Genomic DNA, 23,334 nt, shown 5'->3' on the forward strand with positions numbered 1-23,334 from the left:
TACTGTGGGATTTTGGAATCCTTAATGTTTATTTACATTGAATTTTAAATGTGTAACTACACTGAAGCTTGGGTTCAGCAATGCAATGGAATCTTGAAATAAGGCAGGGTTTTAATAACCTCCTGGTGTTAAGCAGTACTTCCTAGAATAATTTTAATAAATTCTGCAAAATTATCCAGGGCTTATTTTTGCTCATTGCCTTTTAATGGGTCATATATTGTAGCAGAAACACTTCACACTAAGGAGAGGAGAAACTAGTTCCCCATAAACTCCTCAATTTGGACTGAATCCACTGGCAGGAGGTGTCTGAAGTGTCTTAAGGTGTCTCCAAGTTTTTATATGTTCTAACTCCACCAACACTTGCCCTTAATTACGTAAGAAGTTGGTACTGGAAAGAAAATAAGGTGCATCTGCAGCTGATGCTATTTATTTATTTATTTATTTATTTATTTAGTATAGGGAGGCAATTGACTTAAAACCAAATGGTGTGTTATTGTCAGAGGCTCTTCAATGCACAGTTTTCTACAGGAAAAACAACTACATAGTCACAAAAGGTAAACCAAGCCACTCGAGGACACTATGTAGGAGCTATTTTAGTTTTGCCTTTGAGCTGCTAAGGTAGTCAAAAGTTTTGATCCCTAAAGACATGCGTTATAGAAAGTGGGGGTAGAAGACCACAAGACAAGAAGTATAATGTGCTTTGGTCACACAGCCACAACAGCAGCAGAAACTGCTGCAGGGACTCAGTATACCTGTGCTGTAGTGATGCTCTTGGAGATACCAAGCCTGGCTGACTTGCCTGTGTCTCCATGGTGGTTTGTGGATGTAGCCTTTGGCTGCGGTTTTTCTTCTTTCTTTATTAATAAAAGGTAAAAAAGAAATCAAAGTGGGAAAAAAAAAGCCTCCTTACATGATCATTCAGGGAGTATTAAAGGCACATCCCACACCTCACTGCAGCAGATGTGGTCAGCATCCTTACAGGGGTGACACAAAAGGTTTTCTGTTTGTTAAACCACAGAGCACATTGCAGCTGTGCAGTGGAAGTTATTCCTCACAAAGCTTGTTTGAGAGCTGCCCTCTGGAATTTGTGTGCAATTCTTCCAGTTGTCTTCGAGCTTAATAGTCTCCCAGTGTAGCTGAACTAAGTGCCCTGTAGACTTCCCTTTTTGTATATCTTGAATATTGGAAGAGCTGAGATATGAATTTATGTATCTTTCTGTCTGTAAGCATCAAGGTGAATGGAAGAGGAGTCCACCTCTGCTCCAGCCTGTTCTCTCTCCACCAGCTTATCCCTGGTGGAGGTCAGTCTCCAAATATCTCTACACAACTGTTGTAACCTGGCAAGCTATGTTCAAAATAACTCTGAAGTCAGAGTAATTTTCCTATCAAGATTATTGGGTGCAATTGAATGAAACAAAAGTTAGTTTCTTTTTTTTAATACTCACTTGACTTTCTAAGGCATATTACTAAATGAGGAGTTGGTTTATTGTCTGACAGATTCCTGATGGAAATAATTAGCTTCTCTCAGCACTGAGAATCAATACAATAAGCTATTCTTGAGAACTATCCTGCCAAAGATAGGTGGTTAAAAGTGTTCTCTCTGTGAGTAATTGTTTTCTGTGTTATCTGGAGAGAGGAATAGATTTACATCCCAGAAACAATTGCAGTCCACTGAAATTTGCCTCTTTCACGAAAGCCAATTACTTTTTTTTCCTGCTTTCTACCTAAGAGTTCAATTTTGATATGGAAACTATTTTCAGTTACAGTCATATGAGGTCAAACTTTTCAGAATATATTTTCTGGTCATTCATCATCATGCTCTGGGGGTCTTGACTTCATTCTCCCCTGCCTCCCTCTCAGTCAAAACATGTCTTGCCTACTTATTTTCCTAGGCTTTGAATATATTTTTTTTTCCTTCATATTTTGGGGTTTGTTTTTCTTGGTTTCTTACATGGTTCTTACACCAAATTTGGGTAAAAGGTCTTCCCTGCTTTTCATCTCCGAGTAGGTTTCTCTGTGTTTGGAACTTCACCTTAGAGCTGGTAGTTCTGCTCAAGGGTGATGGGGTTTTGGTGGTAATCTGGACACTATGGTTTATGTTTGAAAAGAAGGCCAGACTGCTGGAGGGTGGTGGCTGATCCTGTAGATAATAATGCCTGCTCTTGGTTTGTAAAACGGGCCAGTTCTTGTGCTCATGGCTGGTAATGGTGGGACTGTGTTCCCTGCAGGCTTCGCAGCTCCTTTTCCATTTTTAAAAGACAAGAGAGTGCACACTGGTCTGGGCTGCAGAGTGAATGTCATACATGTTTTTTTTCAAAGGGAGATCATGCTAACACTGGGCTAAATGAAAAGTTTCTTCTGTGTCCCTAAACCCAGGCCATCGTTTTGATCTGCACATATGCTACATATAAAAAACTTTGGATAGAACGGTTAATGCCTTATTACTGTTGGAATTACAAAACCAAGTACAATAGAAATTCAAATGGCTTCTTCATCTATTATGTATGAGTACAACTCAGAACACAATCAAGTTTTCAGGCTTCATTCACAAGAGACCAGGGAGTAGTTAAAAACAGGAGAGAAGGAGAACACAATTCATTTAGATTTTTAAACTCTAGACAAACCCTTCTTGACAACCTTAGCAGAGGCAAATTGAAGCATTAACTTCAAGGATGGGAGGGGGTGGGTGAAGCTAGAGATAACATTGTTAAAGCAGTTTTCATAAGGATGAGGTACTCTGTTAATGAAGTAACACAGTCTCCTGCTCCTGGACTATGTGTTGTTGACAGATGCAATCCTTTTTAGAGACATAAATGCCCATAAATGTAAGTGGCAGATGATTTGCACTTGTGAGGTTTTTTTGGTCACATTTTTTGTTTTCAGTAAATATTTTTTCTCCTGAATGTTTGTCGTGGCAGTTAGTATTTAAAATTGTTAAATAGCTAAGGACTTGACTCAAGGCTGATGTTATATTAGGCAATACAACAATATAGAATAGACAATGATATCTACTGAGTTTATTCTCCAAAAAGGCAAGACAGACTAATAAAAAAAGCAACAAATGGAAGAAAGATACAAACTAATTTTTTACAAGCACTGCTTGTGCCAGAAAAAGAATGAAGTATTCTAAAGTATTTATTTCCTTCTTCAATAGCTGCTAAGGGAATAGCCTTCATAGTTTCAACAGCCAGGGATTTTCCCCTAGATATAATGCCAGCAAAAATTGCAGGGTTCTCTTCCATGCCTAAAACACATTGTTTAAGTGTATGTTAAATGTAGTCAAATGCCATCTTGCATTCCAGTTTAGAAGTGCTAATTGTTTGGGCTTGTTTTACAAATAATATACTAGTTTATCTGTGCTCAACAAATGTTGTTCAGAAGTCCTGATCTTCAGTGAATTTGTTCTGCTCCTTGAAAAGGGAGCACTGATGTTCTGGTATGGTGGAATATACTTGTTTAAAAAAATGGCTGATATGTCCACAGAATATCCCAGTACCAAAATCTTTGAGTCCTACACTTGCACTTCCCTGACTGCAATATACTTTTCATCAATATACATGAATTTCATATGTTCTTGTTGATACTTACTAAGTAAAACCGAACAGCCATTTTCCAGCTGAATGAACTTGCTCAGAAAAGTTCACAAGGAAAGAGCTGCCAGTTATTAGCTCAGAAATTTTCACTTGTGAAGTAGAAAAAATGGACTTGCAACTGTGGGCTTGAGAGCATTTATATCTTCTCCCTCTTCCTACTGAACTACAAAGTTCGAAGGCATGTGTTGTCTCTCTTCTTCCTCAGCTGTTATCCTCTATAGTAAGTACCATCTACACCTTTTTGAAGAGAGAAGACCTAAAGAGGTTGGCAAATTCATAGCAAAATATTTTCTTTTTATTTAGAAATAAATTAGTGGTTTGAAAAGATCACTTTTTATTATGATCTGCTTCTGTCAGATTAAAAGAGGGCCATTTTCACATTTTCCTGATGTATCAGTGGATGCAGATTGCCCAGAATGCTCTACCCATGCATTATATACACTTAGCAGATTTTTCCCTGTTGCATGCACTATTCACATCTATGGTAAATAATCAAGATCCCAGCAGCTTCTAAATCCTCATTGATTTGTTTTATGATATGTTAGCTACATGGGTGATATTAAGTGCACTGAACTTGGTCTGTAATCCCATTATCTGATGTTTCATAAGAGCAAGGTGGCCCTTTATCCTTAGGCTAGTGCTTGTGTAACAGTCCTCTCATCACCAGCAGATCTCTGCTTTTAACTTCCATCTTCATATCCCTCTGATGTTTGCTGAGCAATCAAGTCTCATCTTCTCCAGATCTTTTCACAATTCTTTTTCTTTGTTGATGTTCTCTGAGGGCCTTTGCAGAGGAAAAGTGTAAATGCTGTGGATAAATCATTTTTTTTTTTTATACTGCCTCAAACTCCACTTTATGTAAGGGCTTGTTACACGGAGGTCTTTTGTTAGTGCCATGTTGTTTAACTAATCTTACACTCCTGAGTTTTTCATAAAGTGCAAAGTTAATGTTCAAAGCCTTGTAAGGCACAAAGAGACAAAACGAGTCAAATAAATTGACTCACCTGTTGAATAAACCCAGATCTTGATATGGCTATCTTGCTGGTGCTAGACTTGTCATAGTACAAATATAAGTGGGTGAATTGATATGGTACGTCTGAAATTGCTTTTCCTCTAAAGAATATTGCTCTGGGGCTTTTAAGCATGTCTGATTCAATCAGATCTAGGGGGTATGTAAATAGCTCAGCTATTATGCCACTTACAGCAGTATTTGTTGATTTCTCGTAGAAGTGGAGTATCAGGTTCAAATATATCCCCTGTGGGGGCAGGTTCTAACATTAGATCTGTATGTTGGTGCCCTTGCAACAATAAAATTGTTAGGGAAAAATAAATGCGATAAACTTTCACTAACCCAGAAATATTGTAGGCTAGTAGTTTGTTTTCAAGCATCTTAATGAATAACAATTCATGAATCCTGAAGGGCTGAGGGATCAGATAGTTGCTCATATTTGTCCTATTGTATAATGCACGTGATTTAGGCAAAAATAGAAATAGAATGGACCAATCCAAGGTTCTAAACCCCTTTCTTGAAACTGTAAAATTTTCATGCTTTCCCTGTCCAGGAAGGAACATTTTTTATTGCTATAACATTTTATAGATTGTGAAAGGAAGGCACAGAGATTGCAAGTCTTGCTCAGGGTTATGGATGAGCAAACAGAACTTGGAAGTTCCTGTTTTCTCACTTCTGTGTTTACTGTATGAGGGTATCAACATCAGAAAAGCTCTGCATTCAGTTTCTTTAAGAACCAACCCCCTCCTTCTTATCTCCTCTTAGTTTGGGTGTCTTGTAGATAAGGGGGTCTATTTTCAGTATATCTAGCTTTCTTGTTAATAGGATATTGGTGAGATACTATGTTTGTTATTGCTTTCATGCTTGACACTTCCTTTCACAGTGACAACCCAGGATGCGTGTCAGTTAAATAAGACTTCCAGCTCTTGCCTGGTTATCACTCTGATCAGATTTTGATGGAGAAGCCATTAGCAATTTGGTTCAGTCTCCAGATGTATCTCTACTCTTCTTGACCTATGAATCTAGGACATCTCTGAAATATTTATCTGTCTTCAGTAAGAAATCTTACATAGATATTGTTATTTTAATATATCCTTATTTCAAGCTCTAAAAAATATCTTGCAAATATGTGTGATAAGCTATGAAACATTCGCTTAGAAGAAGAACGTTTATGTGCAAGGGAAAGAATATTAAAAAGGGAAAATTCTGAGATCAATTCACACATCTTGAGGTGTGTTGGAAATTTTTTGTACCTATATTGAGAGTGTATTCCAGTAGGCTTGCTGTTTTAAGGTAGGATAAATAAGAGATGCAGAGTGACCGATGGTCACACTGACTCTTTTCACTTTTTTTTTTTTAAGAAATGTTTATTATACTCTTTACTCTAGTTTGTTAAAGGTGTTTTATAAGGCAAGGAGGTCAGCTAATAAAATTGGAATAGGAGGCCAGTTTCCCAAATGTCTTAATGTGAGGCTTACTCCCAAGGCACTAACAGAAGTCTACTTTACATATCTGGTGTGTCAGCATACTCAACCCTGACCTAAGGGAGTGGTGGTGGTGGCTCCAGGTAACCTAGAAAAGTTGGAACAGAAATTTCTAAAATACTTTCCTTAGGATTTGATACTTATATAGTGTTTCTTCTCAAGGATCATTAAATCAGACAGGTAAGTCATAGAAAGCTTGATTTGTAAAGATACAAAGGAGTGATGACTGTGGGCTGTCAGTGGACTGAAATCTGCATCATCACTGTGAGCAACATCAAATGAAAATTAGTAGCTTGACTTCTGAAGTGACTGAAATAAAAATTAATTTAATTCAAATTTTATTTTCTTGTGTTAAGATAGTCATCTAGACTTCTAGAGCTCGTGGAGAGAGAAACTGGACAGAACCTGATAAAGGCTGTGGAATACTCCCACAGGAGCTTACCGTTCAGAGTTTAGTTTTGAGGAAGCCTATGAGATTAGCCTATAAACTCCGTGGACTTTGGGGAATGTCCTGCCCCAAATTTCAGTTGTTAGTCAAATTCAAGCTGGCCTTCTATATGAGGTACCCTTAAACTGAGGGGAAGGGGACATTTCCTCTAAGACAAAGACTTGCATTCTCCACAGTACTGCAGGTTGGAGAGCATACTTAGAGTGGATGCTGGAGAGTAGCAGTGCTTTGTGTAGCCCCTCAGTTCCATGAAGACCATCCATCAAACCCGATTGCCAGAGCACTCCCTGCCAGGCAGTACAATGGTGCACCTGCTAAACACCTAAATGAAACCTGGTGATGGTCAGGCATGGTGGGGCAAACCATACCAAAATCTAGACATATACACAAGTATGGAAAAAAACCTGTCATTGAAAAGCTTTAAAATAATCTTTTGACTGGTTGCAGCTTAATTGTAAAGCCGCAAATGCTTTTCAATGGAATTAAAGATGCTGGGAAGGGGAAAAAATATAAAATTACCAGTACGAGGCATGATTGTGTTAATACCTTGCTGAGCTACCAAACATACCCCATGGGAACTAGATATTTACAGAGCCCTAACCAAGCTGTTTCTCAGCTAGGTGCATATGTTCTCAAAAAAAACCAACAAAAAACCAAAACCAAACAAACAAAAAAACCCCACCACAACCATTTTCCCTGAGCCAAAGCTTCTCAGTGCTTACTAAATAGCACAGATGGAGAAGTTTTCACTGTGACCTGAATTGAGGAGAATAAAAGGATGGGGGGCAGGAGTGGGGAAAGCCTTGATTGCTGGAGAGATTTGCTCCAATACTTGTTCTTGTGATTGAAGGTGAGTGAATGTTCCTTCCTCAGTTATCTTAAAAATATTTGTTAATTTACCCCTTTACTTTGGCTGCTTCAGTGGAATTATTTTCCCTGTCTTCAGATGTGTCTATTACAAGTCCCATCTTAGGTGATCACAGAATCACAGAATCCTAGGGGCTGGAAGGGACCTCAAAAGATCATCTAGTCCAACCCCCCTGCCAGAGCAGGATCACCTAGAGCACATGACACAGGAACGTGTCCAGGTGGGTTTTGAATGTCTCCAGCGAAGGAGACTCCACAACCTCTCTGGGCAGCCTGTTCCAGTGCTCTGTCACTCTCACAGTAAAGAAGTTCTTCCTGATATTCACATGGAACCTCCTATGCTCCAGTTTGCATCCATTGCCCCTTGTCCTATCACTGGTCATCACTGAAGAAAGCTTGGCTCCATCATCCTGACACTTGCCCTTTACATATTTGTAAACATTGATGAGGTCGCCCCTCAGTCTCCTCCAAGCTAAAGAGACCCAGCTCCCTCAGCCTTTCCTCATAAGGGAGATGTTCCACTCCCTTAGTCATCTTTGTGGCTCTGCGCTGGACTCTTTCAAGCACTTCCCTGTCCTTCTTGAACTGTGGGGCCCAGAACTGGACACAGTATTCCAGATGTGGCCTCATCAAGGCAGAATAGACAGGGAAGAGAACCTGCCTTGACCTACTAACCACATCCTTTCTAATACAACCACGGAATGCCATTGGCCTTCTTGGCCACAAGGGGACGTTGCTGGCTCATGGTCATCCTCCTGTCCACCAGGACCCACAGGTCCCTTTCTCCTACACTGCTCAGGTCAGCCCCCAACCTGTACTGGTACATGGGGTTGTTCTTCCCCAGATGCAAGACTCTACACTTGCCCTTGTTGAATTTCATCAAGTTTCTCCCCACCCAACCCTCCAGCCAAAAGCTTTCTGCAGAGACCATGGAAGCAGAACTTACCTGCTCTCATTTGCTTGTCTGCCTCAAGGTAAGATGAACCGTGTCCTAGCACTACCTGTTTCCTGTCCTTGACTGCATTGGGAGCCCAGATGTGCAACATTTGTCTCAATCAGAAGACTTCCAGTCTTTATTTGGATAGCTCAGTTATCTGGCCCAGTTAAAGCAGTCCTTTTAAAACAGAAGTATATTTATGTTAAAACAATGTCATAGGCTAATGTTTTGCAACCTTTCCTTTAACTTCTCTTAATTTCCATGTCTACTCTAGGCTATAGATTCTGGTTTTACTATCTGAGCATTATGAAGGCCTTGTGGTGTGCTAATAAATAGCTCTAATTCCTGCAAGGCACAAACTTGCTTTTTCCACACAGCTTTAAAGTCACTGTTGGAGGCATGGCAAAACACAGTGATGTGTCACATTGCCACTTTTTTAAATCAAACACCTTCCCTTTTTAGGCAAAAGGCTGCATGTTGAATGCCTACAGGAACTCTGCCAGTGTTACAAGTGACCCTGAGCAGCTGGTGGGAGAGATTTCAGCAGAAGCTTTGCTCAACCCTTGTGGCTCTGGGCTGGGGATGCTCAGTCCAGATGGAATCTGCAACCCATTCAGCTGCCAAATTCGAATAAGCCCTTAGTGGTCATGTATAAAATGGGACTTTCTCAGTTTGGAAACTGTAAAAACTTTGGCAGCTTTTCCTGGAAAAAGTGTTTTTTTCTTTTTTTTTTGGTTTTTTTTTGAGAAACCTTGAAGAATGTGTGTGTTTGTTTGTCTGTTTGTTGGTTGGTTTTAACATTAACAACAAAACAGTTGTATGGTTTTGCTGGGAATTTTCCATAATACAGCCTCAGGCAGACATCCATTGGGAAATTTCCATGGCCCAAACAAACTCACAAACCAGGATGTTTGAGATATTGGCAGCACACCCAGCACTGCTTATACTAGGGTGATACTGTCTCTGGATCATCTATTACAAAGTTTTTGTAGATTAAATGAGAGCCAAGCATGAGTTTAATTCTGCAAGATGCAGGTTCACAGCCAGGAAACAGGGCTTTTAGGACTTCTTCCTATATGCAAAGTCACCACTGGGTACCTGTGTGCCCTATGTGAATGCTAGGCTCTCGTCCTGAGATATTCCAAATCAAACCTGATCTTTTAAAAATGCATAAGCTGTAAATGCAGACGTAGAGGGACATCAGTAAAAGAATGACCTTTAGCAGATCTTGAGGCAGCTGGTGTTTTGTGCACTGACACTGACTAGACCATTGCGGGCCACATGGAGCTGGACTGTGTAAAGCAGTTGCATTGCCATCTTGGGTCAGACAGATGGGCATCCCCGTGCCCTGATGATTATTTGGATTGTATCCATGGGTGTGCAGGGAATAATACAGAGGAGGTGCCCTGGGCTTGCAATAGTATCTGGGCAGCCAAAGGAGAAGGTTGACCATGTGTCTGCTGAGCTGCTCTCTTTTGCTGTGATGATGTTTGGTGTGCATCTGTGATGATGTGGCTAGTGGACCCATGATTACAGAGGCCCTGCAGAGAGCTGACCAAGTCTAAGGGGATTTGTGAGTGCCAGGGATGCTAATGGAGTTTTCAAGACATGATGAAGCTCTTCTGTTTGGCTGGAGTGGGAGTCTTCCCATTGGGATATTGCTCTGGGTACAAAATAAACACTTGGTCTGAACACGCAGTGCAGGATTCAATGCAGTCAAAATCTGAGGTTTCTCAGGGTCTCTTTAAAGCAGTGTGCTTACAAATAAGGAATAGGGAGACCTTGCCTCTAGATCCTGTCTCTTATCCTTTCTCTGCCATAAAACACATTTCTTGAAGCAAAATATATGCATTATAAATGTCTTCTGGCTGTACTGCTTTGCTTTTGTGTTCTTCTTCTTTGTGTACAATTGTCCCAATTTCATGCACTTAGGGGACAATGAACTGCCTGAAAATTACTTGGCTGCTCATGAGAGTCAGTCAGAGTGTCTGGTGGGGAAATAGTGATGATGTCTAGAAGGAAGGGGTGTGTTTTTCTGTCTATATAATTACCAAATCTAGCTTTTAGCAGAAATAGCAAGTAGCAGCTCAAGCCAAGATCTGCCTTCACTATCGCTAAGTGTGAGTCCAAGCCCTGTGCAAACCCTTGGGCGTGGGTCGGATCTACTGTGGCTGCCATGTGCTGGCATTGAAACTCCAGGCATTTCTGATAATTCTGTGGGCTCAGGAGCCCTGTTCCAGTAGTAGCCAAAGCTGTGCCTACAGATCTGTGGCATCCAGCTTCAAAAGATGTCTCAAGGACCTCCCTTGCATTCAGTATGGGCAGACTCTCAAAGTGACCACTGTCCGCTAACTTCAAGATAAGTGCTCTAAAATAATTTACCCATTGATTTTTCACACTCATACTGTTTCATTTAAAATTTTGCTAGAATTGTTTTATTGGTTTGGTTTTGGTTTTTTGTACTGTCTTTTCTTTTTTCTTTCCCCCCCCACCCCAAACCAAATAAGTCTTTATCTACCATTTGGTTGCTTCCAGGGTGGCACTGGCACCTGAATATAAACAATCTCACATGTCCTGGAGGCAGTTTTGTGGTATATGTCACCCCATTAGACAGTCTACAACAAGACTAGAAATTTTAAAAAGGCAATTGTAACTCGAAGCAAGTATCAGCCTAATTATTTGTGATAACTTCTGTCATGTATTTAAGGCAAGCCTCTGGAATAAGACAATATTTTTTTTATTTCCCCCCATGCTGTTCGTTTGATATTCTTGACCCCTGTGGTCAGAATCAATGCATTGAAATCCCATGAAAACCATGGAAAGAAACGTACACAATGTTTCATGCTATCACTGAGATTCTTCTGTAGATTGACTTCTAAAGATGTTTTCTTTTAGGCTGATAAGACCTAAAAATAGCTCAGGTTTTATTGTAAATCTCACCTGTATGGGTTTATACCCATCCACACACTGAGGCTTCAGTCTGAAGTGGTAGTTTTTGGGAAGCTTTTCCTTATGAAAAGGAAGCCATGCAGTTTTATTGTCACTACCCAGTGAAGCATGGTTCCATCAGACCTTTTCTTAAGAGTTTACAAGTGCAGCATTATACATGAGTTTGCTGGCAGGGAGCTGACCCCTCACTGTGGAAAGCAGAAACTAGTTGTATAATTCGAAACATTTACGTCTGGAATTTCCACCTGAAAAAAAGGTTGCCTAAAAAGGGCTTGAAGCAGATAGTGGTGGTACATACAGAATGGCAAGCCCTGTCTGGTCAGCAAAGCTCATGAAACAGTCACTTCATGAGAGCAACCAGACCTCAGCATCATGCTTGGAAGTTTTACCCTGATGAGCTGTGCTTTTCAGCAAGGACTTGCTAATCATTTAAAAGTCAGCACAGCGTGCTTGCCATCTGGGGATGGGAAATGGCACAGCTGCATCCACGCAATGGTCTGCCTGTGCTGATCAGCCTTGCTCAAAATCAGAGTCTGGTAGCTCAGAGCACCATGAGGCTGCAGTGATTGAGATCTCCACTGGCTCAGGCACCTCTGCTCCAGCTTCCCTGGTCCTGAAATCACCACACCCGCTCTCACCAGTGCAGACGTGCCCTTAGTCCCTTTTTGTGTTAGTGGGACAGTGCCAAGCCCCGTGCTGGGCTAGAGGATAGAGTGAGTAATTAATCTTTTGGTTCACTAGGGCTTGTGAAAAAGTGTATGTGTGAAAAGGTGATGTAACATTTGAATTTGGATGAAAAAGGGAATTTCTTTTGTTCAAAATGGAAAGATGTGCTGAAATGAGCAGTAGTGGTGGAAAAGAAGTTTGAAAACGTAAAAATGAAATGTTTTCATTCTTAAAATGGCTGTAATTTGTTTTTAAGGAGCCAAGTTGGATTTAAAAAGTCTGGGAATGTTACCAAATTTATACTTTTGGTGGGGAAAATATGGAGGTGATAAACATCACCTAGCTCTGATGTGGAATTACAAGGCAAATATAGGAATTAGAGGGGAAACTGTAACAATTGGCTTTCTGGTACACCATAAAGACACAGGAAGAGGAAAAATTACAACCAGGCAGCCTGAGTAAAAATTATAGTGTCAGGTGTGGGGTAACTGTTCATAATAAAAAAATGCAAATAGAGGGAAACAGTTATTCTAATTTTTCTTTTCACCCACTTTGTCCAGATGTAAGGCACTACAATTAAGAGAAAATTGGGAATCAGATCCTTCAAGGGTGGTAAAGCCAACATGCAACTCTATCTGTTAACAAGCACATATGAGTAAGGTGCAAGGAATTGGGGGTAAACCATTATTCTAGAAAAGGTTTTCTAATGCCCACACAGCACAGACAGGCTTCTATGTTTCAGGGTGTCATCAAATATAATGAAAACTGAATTAAAACCTTTGCTGGGAATTAGCAAGTATTTTCCAAGGAAAGCCTTGTATAGTCCAGTACTCTGGACCCATGTCCTATCACACCTCAGCTCTGTTTGGCTGTTGTCCCTGGCAAGCAGCAACCTGGACGATGTAATTCCTGTCTACTTAGAGTGAACCCGTGGAGAAAGGTTTGCTGTGGCTTCACAATGTGTGGCTTTTGGGCTCCAGTGCAACAGCAGGCACTGATGGCTGGCATCAGAGCTCAATCTCTGCTGTTGTTGTTTTCTCACTAATAAAGAACATGTGGGTCTGAGAAGAATGTGATAGGATCAAGTGATAATAATTTATTTCCAACAAGAAGTTTCTTCATTTTTCAGGTATGTCACTGGTTTTCTTATTATTTTTTTTCTAAACATCACCCTGAGCCAGTATCATTCTAGAGCTCTTAAGGCAGTACAGGTATCCTAAAGGAAGAGAAAGAAAATGGTTTGGCAAGGTCACTTTGGATGGGAAGGAATGTAATGCTTGCTTTAAAAATTGTATTTGTCTTCAGAGTCTTCCACAGATAATTTTTTTTAAAATGTTCAGAACCTTCTGGGAACAATGTGTTTCTGTGTCTCTACATTTCTATGAGCTGAACAGTACGTGTGAAGCAAGCCTGAGTGTGGCACACCACTGACTGAATAGCAATGTCTCCATAATTCTACTTGTGCATGAGGCAGGGATTTCTTATTTAATACATTAGTAGAAACTTGCTGCTGTAAGGCTGTGAATACTGATAACCATATCCTGCCTTTAATGTTCATTAGCACAGAGCATTTAGAAAGTCCCTTCCTAGACCAGGCTGTGTAACGTGCAGTGTTCTTAGCCTTTGCATTCATGATGGCAGCAGTTTTGGATGTTGCCTGGTGCTTGCATAAAACAACTTTCACGTTATTGTTTATAGACAGACAACAGCTCAAAAAGCCTTTCTGGCAGTTCTATCTTCAACAAGGATTCTGAGTTGGCATTGGACAAGGAATTTTATTTATTTTTTTTTTTAATTATATAAATGGGATCTTCATTAGAATCACTTTGAGATTTACAGAATCCAATCTTGCAGAAATAAAAAACCACCTTTTATTCACAGTCTGTTTTAGACCATATCACTTGTAGAAGCAAACAGCTTCAGTGCAGGCACGTCTGCATCAGGGTAGAAAACCAGCAAAAAATGGGGTCTTTACTGAGCTTTCTGGAGCCAGAAACAAGCCCAGACAGTGCCAGGCAGCTTGTCAGAGGGCTGTGGAGGAGGCCTGGGCAGAGCTCACCCCCCTCTCCCACAAAAGTGGCTCCCAGGAATGCCAGCAACCAGAAGTGTGGTGAACGGGATAGACAAACAGGGCATGGAGCAGCAGTTGGCACAGGCAGGGTGTGCTGGAAGGGCGCAAGTTTGCTGGTGACACCAAGCTGTGTGGTGTGGTTGACACACTGAAGGGAAGGGAGGCCATCCAGAGGGACCTTGACAGGCTTGAGAGGTGGGACCATGCCAACCTCATGAAGTTCAACAAGGCAAAGTGCAAGGTCCTGCAGCTGGGCTGGGACAATCCCAAGCACGGATACAGATTAGAGAATGGGTAGAGAATGGATTTAGAGCAGCCTTGAGGAGAAGGACCTGGGAGTGTTGTTAGATGAAAAGCTCAACATGAGCCATGAATGTGCACTTGCAGCCCAGAAAGCCAACCATGTCCTCGGATGCATCAAAAGAAGTGTGGCCAGCAGGTCGAGGCAGGTGATTCTGCCCCTCTACTCTGCACTTGTGAGGTCCAACCTGGAGTAGTGTGTCCAGTTCTGGACATAGAGGGAAGGACATAGAGGTCTTGGAGCGAGTCCAGAGAAGGGCCACAAAGATGATCACAGGGCTGGAGCACCTCTCCTATGAAGACAAGCTGAAAGAGCTGGGGTTGTTCAGCCTGCAGAAGAGAAAGCTATATAGCAGCCTTCCCGTACCTGAAGGGGGCCTAGAGGAAAGCCGGGGAGGGACTTTTTACCAGGGTGTGTAGTGATAGGACAAGGGGTAATGGTTTTAAGCTGGAAGAGGGTAGATTTAGATTAGACATTAGGAAGAAATTATTTAGTGTTAAGATGGTAAGATGCTGGCACAGGTTGCCGTGGAAGGCTGTGGATGCACTCTCTCAGGAAGTGTTCAAGGCCAGGTTGGATGGGGCTTTGAGCAAGTTGGTCTAGTGGAAGGTTTCCCTACCTGTGTAAGGGGTTTGGAACTAGATGATCTTTAAGGTCCCTTCCAACCTAGGCATTCTGTGATTCCTGTAGGCCTGTCTTCATGTTTTGGCTCCAGTCCTGGCACTTCTTATGGGGGGTTGGCTTTCAGCAGATTTCTGTTTCCTGTAGAAACCACATGTTGCATGCATTTGGGTATTGCCTGCTGAGCTGTTCTGGGACAGGGATTTTGTCTCTTTCTGGGAAGAGGTCACACAGTCATTTTGCTGTTTGCTTTTTTGTAGGATATATACAGGTCAGAAGCAGTTTGAGCTTCTAGATTATCTCTGTTCAAATGAAGTTTATTTTTTGCATTGAGAAAATAAGTGGCTTTGGTTTTGTTTTTCAGTTGAGATAAATTATCTAGTTCAAATACTTCAAGCTGAGTGCCACTGTCTCAGACTGTCCTTTGCCACTGCTTGAGACCAAGGTCTCCCTTAATGTCTTTCTAGCTTTCTCTGACTTGAGCACCAACAGGTCCTGCAGCAGTCCAGTTTTGCAGTAGGTCTTTTCTGGGGTAGTGATATCTTCCAAAACATGGTATTATAGCCAGGCTCTTTTTGTAAGCATGCTTTACCTGTTATTCCTCCCTCCTCCAGCAATAGTTGCTCCTCTGTGTTCTAGTTCTGAATGAGTTAGTTTGCCACACTAGTTTGGCTTTTTTGAGCTGTTTCACCTCCAAAACGTTGTGTTTCTCTCCTAACAATCCAATTCTGCATTGGTCACTTTATCTCAAACCAACCAAGATTTTCATTCAGGTACTTCTGACTTATGATAAACAGAGAATAAGGGAGGAGTGAGAAGGGGTTGATTCATGCTGTATGATGTGCAGTTTACCACTTCTGGGACTAATCTAGCAGGACTACTGACTGCTTTCTGCCCAGCATGCCAGGAAGGTCATTCACCTCGAGGGAGACCAAACTCTGTGGCGTTTGCATGGGTCAGCCTTAAAAACCATGCAGGAAGACGTCATGGAGGGGACACAGTACTTTCCAGTGGGAACCAGTAAATAAGATTATGCCCCAGTGAGTAGCTGGGGCTGATAGGATTGCAGTGCTCTGCTTTTGTGTTCCTGGGACTCTTTTGACTGCTTTTGAGAACTAATACAATTTATATTTACCCAGCCATACAGAGTTACCTTCTATGCTAAGCCTCTTCCCTATTGTATCTTTATATGGGGAACCATTGACATTTTTGTCCCATCTATGTAATAACGAGATTAAATGACAGTTTGATCTTGGAGCTTTCTGCATTTTGAAGGGTAGTATAAACATCCTTAAGAAACCAGTAGTGGTGCTGTATTCGATTACCAGTTATAATGGATCTCCACTAATGAAAATGGATGCTTTCATATAATTTTGGTTGTTTGTTTGTTTTTGTTGTTTTTTTGTTTTGTTTTGTTTTTTACTTCAGCTATTTTTTAAAGAGCATTTGAAATTTAAAGTCCAGCCTTTTTCTCTACCTCATGAAAGTATGCTGCTTGGAATCCTTAATTTGTTATTTTTAAAAGATCTATTTTCTTAATTTAAAAGGGGAGACGCTGCACTGGGGATGTGTGCAAACAGGATGCTGGAGGATTACATTTTTCTAGTGCTTGCATCAGTTCTGTCATTTTGGGTGAGGTATCCTGTGCTACAGTTCCCCCCATCTATAATCAGAGTTTTTTTATTAAGAAACCTTAACTTCTGAACCTCAAATCCCTATTATGTTATTGCTTATTGTAAAACAAGTTAATGCACTTAAAAGGACTCACAGGCTTGCAAGAGATCATGAAGAGACTGCTCACATGGTCCAAATTAAACACATTAACAATATATCTACTTTTCCCACTACTGTGTTGTAGAATGCAAAGGTGTTTGCAGGATCAGTACCTTATAATGGAAAAGTACACAGCTTTATATTCTTGTGGCAGAAAAGTTTTTACTCTGCTGTACATGATACAGCTCAGAAGGACACCAGACACTTTGAAAATCTGTTAAAAGTTAAATGGCTAAAGGGAATGGTAAGAGAATGCATTTTTATTACTTGGAAAAGAGCCATCAGCTCACATGATGCCTTGCAATTAGCAAAAAAAGCCAAACTCCTGCCCTTGAGAGAATGTAAGGTGGGACATCAGTTCATACTGAGGAGAGGAGAGGTGACTTCTTGTAGGAAGGTGGGCAGGGGGCAGCCTTACAATAGAAATGAGCTTTAAAGATTTCAGGAAAAAGAGGTATGTATGGGGTATGAAGGGGTATGAAGGGGTATGAAGGATGAGAGAAGATGAAATAGGTTTTGATTGTACAAAGGAAGATTTAAGTTCTTTCTAAGATTTACATCCTTCTAATTCAAGGGTAGTGTAGTAGGTGGCTGAGTATCACAGAGTCTCCATCTCTGGAGAACTTTAGGTGCAAGGTAGACACACTTGTGTGTGTTTTAATATAAGAGGTGGTTTATATCTCATGCTTGTGTTTTCTTGGCAACCTCCTGGGTCTTGAGTGCCTTCTTTATGCATGCTTCTTGTGGCTTTTAAGTCATCTGATTTTATGAAGATTTGGTTCTGATTCTCTTTGCACTGCTAGAGACAGCTTTCAGATTTGTGTGCCTACTACAGTTGTAGTTTGGTATTTTCATTGTTCGGCAGAGCGTTAAACAGTCTGCCTGGCCACCAAAACACTCACTTCTGTAAAATGAAGGATATTTGGCTTTTACTGTAGAATGTGGGGCTGTTCTAGTGAATTTTCATGTTTTTATAGCAGAAAAAAAAAATTGATGTCTTGCTGGGTGATGCTGTTTACCATTTAAGTGACAGAGGCAAGGAGAACACAACCTCTTCGCTGGCACAAGCTATTCTTTACTGTCAAATTTTATTGTATTGCAAAGGACGGTTTCCTGTGCAGCAGCTGATGTGTAAGAATTTCCTTTAGAGCTATTGGCAAGTAAAAATACTGCTTGCAGCAACTGCCTCCTGCCTCCCCAGAGATTCAACCATTCACCTCTTCACCCCAGTGAACTTCATTATAGAGAAGCTGAAGTTCTTAATGACATGAACCCAATAAGCAAGGAAACAAGAAAATAAGTCCTCCTATTTGACTCTGCCTTGGGTTCAAATCTCCATCCCAAGACCACTTCTGTACACAAAGCACCACATTACAGTCATTACCCTGAATTTGCCTGTTTTCCAATGACAATTTTAGCAGCTGATCTATAAACCGTTTTAATGTGGTACTGTTGTCTTTGAATAGTGCCCACTGCAGCAACCAGTGGAACTGGAATCTTTTTACCTTCTGCTTGGTATATACATGAGTGTACAGGAGGACCCAGTTTGGGCTGATGTACTGACTTCTGCTGCATGGTATTAGTAGATGGCTTAGTCTTTCCTTTCATTGGTTTAGTGAGTTTTTGTCCTGTTTGGATGTTGGAAAATAACATTTCTTTCAAATACATTTTCCTAATAATAATGGAATTTTGGGTCTCATTACTTATTTCATGGCTTATTTGACTTAATAGTTACATAAGAACTCTTGTGAAATACCAAAGAGTCGTTTTGGAAGAAGCTGCCACAAACAGTTGTGATGAAAAAACTGACGTTAATGGGAAATCACTAAATGAAGTGACTGGAGAAGTTATTTCCGTGAAATTGTGATGAACTATTAATGTCAGTGTCTATGCCACTTTTACTGTTTAAAAGTTTTACCCTGTGCACTATAACTCAGTCACTTCAATTTGGCTACAGATTCTTGATGATGATATCCTGCTTTGTGCTAGCAAAAGGCTAGTGTTTCTCTTCCTTACAGGACTGACTAAAATGAGTTTTCATGGTTTTGACTAAATCTTGCAAAGTGTAATAATTTAATTCTATGAAATTCAACTCTTGCCGCTTTTTAGGGTGTTCTTTGCCTTCTAAAATGTTTTCTCAGCAAACATGTCCATACCTAAGGTTTTATATATTCTGAAATATTCCTGGGTGCTCTGAAATGAGGTAACTGTTTAGAAAAGCAAATATTCTTAGTTCATTGTTTTCAATCCAGGACAGGAAAAATGTTCTAGTTCTGTTCACAATGACTACTAATTTCTTGCTTTGGGGAACTTGTCTGCACCATGCAATTAACTGGAAAAGTTGTTATAGTATAAATGTATTCAGGGATGACTGTTCTAGCATAGCTCATCTGTAAACTCTTTTACTGTATCCATGTAGGAGACATTCTGCAGTACCTCCTGTACTGTGCACCCTTATTCTCCTCTAATCTGGATTAATTCTCTCTCATACCTGAAGCAAAAGCGCAGCTTGTGTATTGAGACTGAATTGTCTTGGTTTCATTGATTTCAATGTCAGTTTATGCCATCTGAGAAAATTAGAAATATTTCTTCATACTGTTAAATGCAAAAGGTAAGGAAAAAAGCCAGAATCCTCAGTTTGGATAGCTGAGGTCTTCAGATGTCTGGCTTCCAAAATGCAAATGTAACTCTGCAACCACATTTCAAACGTGCTCTGGTATTCCTTATGGGTTGAAGCAGAACTCCCCAAAGCTCCATGGTCAAGGCTTTGGCTCTTTGCGTGAAAAAAACTAAATCTTGATGTTGTGGGTTGGAGTCCCATGGGCTCCTAAAACTCCTGTGATGACAAACCACTTTGGGGAATTTGCTATGCAATAACCCTGAACCTGTGAAAGGGGAAAATTTGGGCTTAGTCCTCTTCTTGTTTCTTGTCTGGTTATCTAGCAGCTACTTGTCACAGACAGCTCCCCGACACACTTTTCTTTTGGCCTCTATGGTGTGCCTTTGCAGGAGTTCTGCTTTTGTGCTCTGTGAACATCTCAGTCTGCAAGGGTATTTGGTGAAAGGAAGCCATTTTGCATTCACCTCTGCTTCAGAATAGACACAAAGGGACATAAACACACATATGCAAGGATTTCCATCTCTTCACTTTTGTTATGTCCTTTCTCCAGTGCAACATCCCCATCCCCTCCTCCCGTGAACCTCAGACTGAAGACATTTGTGCTTTCCCATTAAAGGAGGAGGGGAAAAAATAAGTCACCCAATCAAACCTGTAAAGGTCCCTAATCCTGAGTAAAGGGCAAAAGATTGTGATATGTATTAGAGGAACATAGCTTCAAATACTGGCTGGTTAATGCATGAAGGTGTATAGGGCTTACCAAATTCAGCAGTATTGACAAGAACACCAAAGACAGCCTGATTTCAAAGCTGACATCCTGATTTAAAGTCAACTTAAGCATGCTTAAAGCCCCTCTTGATAGTGGTGCCAGGAGGAAGGCAAATCCTGGAGCTATACTAAATGTCAGCCTTGTATACTCGAGTTGCTTTGACTGACAAAAACTTGATGGCCACTTGGAAAATTGACATGATAGAAAACACAGGAAAGGATACAACTGCAGCTCAATTAAACCCACCAAATCTTTCTTGACATGTTTGCTGTCTTTCTTTGTGATAATACAAAAAAGAAAGAGGGGAAAAAATATTTTTCAAATCCTGGCTTTTGTATTCACTAAAATACGTGTTCATCTGTAGCACTAGCAATAATCCAAGAAGGCATGGCTTTTCTGTTCTCAAAAACAATTTATCCATGAAAAGCTCCCAGATTACTTCTCTGTCTGTCCCTCTGCCTGCCTTGTTCCCTTTCCCCTTCCAAATTGCTAAGGTTTCATCATCTCTCAACTGTCACTGTGTGGAGGTCATTTTAGTGATGTTTTTTTTCCCTCTCTTTCTTATGTTCCCTTCAATTTAGAAAGTTCCTCTGGTACAATTTGTAGCACTCAATTGCTTTCAGTCAGAATTAAACACACAGCTTTGTACCTCTAATTTGCCTGGTACAAACACCTCGCACTTGTCAGAGAAGATTCAATCTTTTGTTAGCTGCATTTATAAAACCAGTCTTGACTCATGCTGGAAGGTTTTGCTGGTCCTTTACCCTTCAGCAGGAAATGACATGAAGTCCTGTTGGAAGCATTTTATCTTAAACCACAGGGCTGTGCTTATATGTGCATGCTGGAAAACAAGGCTGGTTTCAAATCCTCACCCCCAGAAAATGAAAAACCCATAAAAGTAACGCAGAGTGTTCTTCTGAGTTTGTTTCTCCTAGTGTTCCTCCCTCTCTCCTACACTGGCCCAGTCCTTGCAGAGGGCTTGGCTCTGTGCTTAGAATCCATTATTCCCCAAAGTTCTGAGTTATGGAGCAAGACAAATCAAGGGCAAGTTAACTACAAACAAAAGCTATGTTTAACTTGCAAATGTAATTTTCAAGGAAAATCTGAAATTTGCTATAGAAATGTTGGAGGGAAATGCCAGTCAACTGGCAAAAAGTTAGAGCTCTCACTCTAATTTCATGGATGGAAATATTTTTGCTGTCTTGTTATATGCTCTATCTACTGGTCACAATCTGATTCTTCTTATTTTATTTCCCTTCCCAGAATTGAAATGTATTAGTATGTATTAGACATAAGCAGTTAACATAGCTTTGATGTCTCTTTCTTTCTCCTTATTTTTTTTCCTTTTTTTTTTTTTTTTTTTTTTTTCTTTTTTATAACTACCTGCAGAGTAATTTTAGGAACAGTATTTTAAAGAATTATTATTGGATGGCCTTTATTGGGAAGATTACCCCCAGTTGCATTCTCTTCTTTGCAAGTGGGCAGCTCCTTAATCTCAGCTTCATGTAGATCTGGAGTTATCATTTTCCTGTGGTGTAAATCTAGTGGTTCAGATCCTCTGATGTGTGTATATAGTAAATCAGTCTTCCTGGAGACTTGATTGGTTTTTTTTGCTTATTGAGTATTCCTGCAGCACACAGAAGCTATAAACTGACTCAGTAAGTAGAGCAATGGGACTACAAAAATCTACAAAAGTCAACCACCAGCTCTTATTGCTGTTGTGGTGGTTTTTGGGGTAGGGTTCTTCTTGCCTAACTCAGCTAATCCATTTATTTAGTACAATTCAGTATCTAGGCTTTTTCTACAATCAATGTAGAGAGACTGGCACCTCCAGAGGGCTGTGGTCCATTCTTTAGTACTTCTTTTGGAGGGTATGAATTGCTATCTGTGGGTCACCAACCTGACCAGAGAGTAGAATTCAACAACAGGCTTGGAGTAGTTAGCTAGATATTCTAAGACTGAAGTTCAGTTACCTGAATCCCATCCTTAATATTCAAATATGCAGTTAGTTAAATAGCTGAGCTCTTTTATGAGATGAATTGGTCTGAAGCTGCTCTAATTCTTAAACTTACACTAAACAACTGCTATTACTCACTGTAGAAAGACGGGAACGAGGCTAAATGGAATTGTTTGGCCATTCCTTTGTAAATCCATTATGTATCTGCAGTGCTTAGGGAATTAGAATGTATGCCTAGCCATGGAAAAGGGGACCTTGAAGAGACTTCATGTCACATTTAGCCACCAAAGTCTACTGTATGTATAACAAACTACTGGAGAACCCGAATGTGCAGAGACCCGTATCTGCTGCCTGCATGCCTGTATATGAAGAATGGGACTAAAAGATATCCTTTTGTTATCAGTTTTTCCTTTTTAAGGTAGAGAAATGCTTAGTGGGAAATGTTAATTCTAGAAGGAGATTAAATATATACATAGACACTTGTTGTGTTTTGGCTTGGGGGAAAGAAAAAGCAGATGTATCTCCTTGTTTTCAAAAGCCCTTGGATCAAGCTTGCCTAGAATGGAACTAGTATGTTTTTGAGCTCACTTAATCTCTCACAATATTAACATATTTTGGGTTCTATGCAGTCTGCATGATTGTAATTTGTGATTGCTCAGTGTGTTGCTGGAAGATGTATTTTATCCTAGATGAATTCCTTAGAAGACAGACAAGAAGTGGCCAGCATTTACTTTCTAGTTTTTCAGAAATTAAGGACCAAAATTTTCAGAAAATTGCAAATACTTTCAGGACCGTTTGATCATCTAAAGGTCATTTGAAGATAGTAGTAGAAAAATTGCTGTTAAGCCAAAGCACCACGGTTGGCCTGAACTCTTTCAGTCTTATGCAGAGTAATCATTGGAAAAAACCATCTGTCACCAGTGTCCATTGCCCAGATAACGTCACAAAACAAGATATGCTGAGATAATCTTGGCAAGAGAACTAGAGTGGAAAAGGGGGTCGTTCACCTTGGCAAGAGGGATGTTCCTTTCTAGCCCCAAATATGATGACTGCAAAGACCCTGACCACAAGAGCTGAACATTAAGCCAAGAAACTTGAAAATGGATCTTCTCTGTTGCAGCAGGTTTCTGATTCAGCTATGAATGATTCCAAAGTAGTTGAAAGCTGTTGCAATCTGCTTGACCATCTAACTCAGAGTGAGTTAGGATATTTCAGGGAGTTCAGACAAATTTGTCTATGCAGCCAAGCCATTGCCACAGAGAACTACTTATC

At 40.4% G+C, this 23,334-nt stretch overlaps 1 long non-coding RNA gene across 4 annotated transcripts in view; it reads left to right on the forward strand.

Moving 5' to 3' along the window:
* LOC127385823 (uncharacterized) overlaps nucleotides 1-23,334 on the forward strand; it is a 155,687-nt gene that overhangs the window by 38,390 nt on the left and 93,963 nt on the right. For 2 of the 4 annotated variants that reach the window (XR_007889757.1, XR_007889758.1), the window contains exon 1: nucleotides 12,936-13,082. The exons of the other annotated variants lie outside the window; for them this stretch is intronic. This is a non-coding gene — a long non-coding RNA (uncharacterized LOC127385823). Of the gene's footprint in view, nucleotides 1-12,935; nucleotides 13,083-23,334 lie in introns of those variants that run through there. 4 annotated transcript variants of the gene reach the window in all.

Source organism: Apus apus, chromosome 5, assembly GCF_020740795.1.
Source record: "Apus apus isolate bApuApu2 chromosome 5, bApuApu2.pri.cur, whole genome shotgun sequence".
NCBI classification, from domain to species: domain Eukaryota; kingdom Metazoa; phylum Chordata; class Aves; order Apodiformes; family Apodidae; genus Apus; species Apus apus.